The sequence below is a fragment of the Mustela putorius genome, unplaced genomic scaffold (genome assembly GCF_011764305.1).
Source record: "Mustela putorius furo isolate JIRA1106 unplaced genomic scaffold, ASM1176430v1.1 tig00003869_pilon_pilon_pilon, whole genome shotgun sequence".
Classification (NCBI taxonomy): domain Eukaryota; kingdom Metazoa; phylum Chordata; class Mammalia; order Carnivora; family Mustelidae; genus Mustela; species Mustela putorius.
The window spans coordinates 18,034,670-18,038,867 of NW_025422021.1; the positions used below are offsets into that span (position 1 = coordinate 18,034,670).

The window sequence follows — 4,198 nt, forward strand, 5'->3', positions numbered from 1 at the left end:
TGTTACATCAACAATAGATAACTAATTCTATACATATCTCAGCTGTGATATATACTATGCTTATGATGTAGTTTGTTCATTCGCATTGCTTCATAAAATTCCATTATATGAATATTCTATAACTTACTTTTCCCTTTAATTTTTGGGCATTTGGCTAGTTTTCAGTTTTAGACTATTCTTATTTTTTATTTTTATTTATTTATTCTTTAAAAATTTATTTGACAGAGAGAGAGACATCACAAGTAGGCAGAGAGGCAGGCAGAGGGGGAGCGGGAGGCAGGCTCCCTGCTGAGCAGAGAGCCTGACGTGAGGCTCAATCCCAGAACCCTGAAACCATGACCCCAGCGGAAGGCAGAGGCTTAACCCACTGAGCCACCCAGGTGCCCCCAATTTGAAACTATTAAAAATAGTTCTGCCTTAAGCATTCTTGTGCCTGTATTTAGAGAATATATGTCCATATTTCTATTATGTCTATGAATGGAATCGCTGAGTCATGGAGTGTATGTACATTCAGTATTAGTGTATGCTATCAGTTTTTCAAGGGTTTTGTATCCAATTGCGCTCTGACCATCAGTGTATGAGAAGTTCCCTTGCAGAGCATATTCTCCAGCACTTGGTATTTTCAGTCATTTTATTTTTAACCATCTGTTATGTGTGGTGATATTACATTGTGTTTTTAATTTGTATTGTTTTCATTATTAACACTTAGTTTACTGTTTTTAAAATAAGTAGATGTTAAATTTTACCAAATTACCTCTCTGCTTCTATAGAGATGACCATATAATTTTTCTCTTGTGTTTACATTAATATAGTGGATTATGTTGATGGATTTCCCAAAGTAAAAATACTCTTAATTTCTTGGAATAAACTTTGCTTAGTCATGAAGTGCTCCTTTTTTCTAAAATACAACTGAGTTCCATTTTCTAATAGTTTATTTAGGATATTGGAGCTAGATTGATGAGCAGTATTGGCCAGTAAGTTTCTTCCTTTTCATATCTTTATAGGGTTTGGTTTCAAGGTTATGCAGGCTCCCTATGAAGAGTTAGTACTCATCCCTGCTTATCTGTTCTCTGGTAGATTTGCATAGTATTGGTTTGGAAGGATTCATAGTTTAATCGATTATGGAGTGGAATTTTCTCTATGGGAGGATTTAAAAAATTGGATTAATGTATTTAGGCTATTTAAGACTATTCATATTTTAAATTTCTTATTTAAATTTCTTATTAAGTCTCTTCAATAAGTTGAGTTTTCAGAAGACTTTTCCATTTCATTCAAATTGTCAAATTTATTGCCTGAAAAATTTGCATATTTAATCAATATGATCTTAATATTTGGATGATTTATATGGATACCTTCTCTTACATTCCTGATATAGGTAATTTGTATTTTTTTCTTTTTGTTTTAATCAGGCTTGCTAAGGGTTTTCAATTTTATTTAAAGTTAAAACAACTTTTTTTTTTCTTTTGTAGCAAGGAGCTCTTCTTTATTTACTTCCAGATTTTTCTCAGCAGCTTTCATTTGGAGAAGTGTTTCCAGAATATTTTTTTCAGAGGAGCTATTGTTCCATACATACTCTTCCATGTCTGCTTCAGTCTTATCTTTCTCCCATTCTTCAGTTTTCCAAGACTCATAGTATAAAACTGTTAGCAGATATAGTACAGAATCATAATTCTGTCTCTTTAAAGGGCACCTGTCTGTTTTGATGGTAAGTACATCTGTAGTCTTGCAGTATTGCTCTCCCACAAGTTTAATGAGTTTCTTCTTTGTATGATCATCTAAATTCAAACTGGAAAGTTTAATCCTTAAGGTTACTACTCGTGCTTTGGGGTTTCAGATAGATGGTCCTGCTGAAACATAATCAGTTGTGTCTATTTCAATGGGAAAATGCTTCTTACATTTCTCATCACTGTCCAGAGCAGCTGGCCACTCAGTGCAGAAAGCTTTAAGAGCTTCACAGTGCTTTTTAATTGCTTCAGGAGTTAAATGCAGAAAATTGGGGATCTTTAATAGTTCTAGATTTCCTTCCTTTGCCATGGGCACCCCCCTTTTTACTGGATAGCCCATTCGAATGGGAAGAGGTACAGCAGAGGGTTTAAATGGTGTGCTTCAACGGGATAAACACTAGGCCAATCTTGGTCAACAGTCATTTTCTCTGTCCTAGGAGGTAGTGCCTTTCTTCTCAGTGGTCTTTCATATCTGGGTGTTCTGTCTGCTGTACGCAGGCTTGGTATCACGGAGCGGGTGGCCCAGGACACGGAGGTACAGAAAGCATGCAGGGTCCTGATTCCCAGCTGCAAGGCCAGCCACGCGGAGAGTGCGGTAGCCGCCATGGTCGCGAGGACGGCAAGCCGGATCTAAAACAACTTTTTGATAATTTTTTCTGTTTTATGCTTATTTTGTATTTCATTGATTTTTCAATCTTACTATTTGCTACCTTCTTCATTCTTAAGGATTAATTTGTATGTTTTTTTCTGTGTCTTGAAATGGATTTTTAGTTGGTTTTTTAGTATTCTTCTTTTCTGCTCTATGAACTTATTTATGTCTATTCCCTTTTAAGCACTGCATTATTAGCTCTATCCAGCAAGGTTGGATGTGTCATATCTTCATTATTATTTGGTCCATAATATTTACTAATTTTTAATACGAATTTTTCTGTGACGTATGAATTACTTGGCATTTCTAAGCATATGGAGTTATTATGGTTTCGCTTCTATTATTCAGTTTTTAGATAAATTCTGTGGTGAGAGAATATACTCTAAGTGATTTCAGTTATTTGATATTTTTAAAGATTTCTTTTTATGGATTAATACATGATCAATTTGGTGAAAGTTTCTGTGCAGTTCAAAAATGTAAATGGTGTTATTCTTGTGTGCAGTGTAAGTGAATTTGATTGTTTTGTTATTTGTGTTGTTTAAATCTTCTACGCCTCTACTCCTTTACCTGTGAGATGTAGATACAGGTCTGTTAATTCATCCCCCATAATTGTGGAATTGTCTGTTGTCCATTTCAATCTCCAATTTTCTGCTTTATATATATTAAAGCTATGCTACTTACTGCATGTATGTTTAGAATTGTGATATTTTCTAGGTGATTGACCTCTGCATGATTTTAAAATGTCTATTAGTAGTAGTAGCGCTTCTTGCCTTATTGCCTACATTTTCTGTTATTATAAAGATACCAGTGTTTGTTTTATTAGTGTTGTCATGATTCTTCAGTTCTATCCTTTTATTTTCACCATGTCTGTGTACTTATATTCAAAATGCTTTTCCTGTGAGCAGAGGAGTTATTCTTTATTTCAATCAAACAAAACATTGTATTTTAATTAAAATAGTCTATCCATTTATCTTGTAATTATTAATATAGTTGGATTTAAACTACCATATTACTATTAGTTTCCTAATAATAATATGATAGTTCCAGATCTCTTTTTTTGCTTTGTTTCTCCTCTTAAGTTTTCTTTTGGATTTGAATAATATTTTTATTATTCCATTTTCCCTCTCTATTATCTTTTGAATTATACATTCTTTTATTATTCTTTTAGTGCTTACTGATTAAAAATTTATCTTTGAATTATTACCATCTAATATAAGTTATTAATAATTTTGCTGTCCTGTAATGCCAGCATCTTAGAATGTTTTACTTTCAAGAATCTATCTCCATTTTTGCACTATTGTTGTAATGCATTTTAGGCTCGTATTTATGTTTCACATTTCATAAGACATTACAGTTATTATTTTATGCAATATCCCCAAATAAACACGATTTTTCATACTGTTACTTCCTTTAAGCATGTCATTTATTTATCTGGAATTATTTCACTTCAGATTGAGAACTTTTTTTATATATCTTTTAATGCATATTGAAGATACAATTTTTGTTTTTGTTTGCTGAGAACATCTTTATTTTGTGTGTGTTTTTGAAGAATATTTTGATTCAGTGTAGGATTCCCGACAAAATAATTATTTTAGCACTTTAAAATATTAACCTGTTACTTTCCAACTTCATTTGTCTCTGATGAGAAGTCATCAGTTAGTCTTATTTTTATTCTTTTGAAAATAATGTCTTTTTGTTGATTGCCACTTATGAGAATTTCTTCTTTTTGGTAATCAGTAACTTGACTATAATGTTCACAGTTATATTTTTTGAAAGCTTGCTTGTGACTTGTTGAGCTTTTTACATCTATGTGTTGATGATGATT

The 4,198-nt window shown here is 32.6% G+C and overlaps 1 pseudogene; it reads right to left on the reverse strand.

Annotated features, from left to right (window-relative positions):
- Positions 1 to 1,480: 1,480 nt before the first annotated feature.
- Positions 1,481 to 2,330, reverse strand: LOC101691182 (annotated as a pseudogene).
- Positions 2,331 to 4,198: the final 1,868 nt, after the last annotated feature.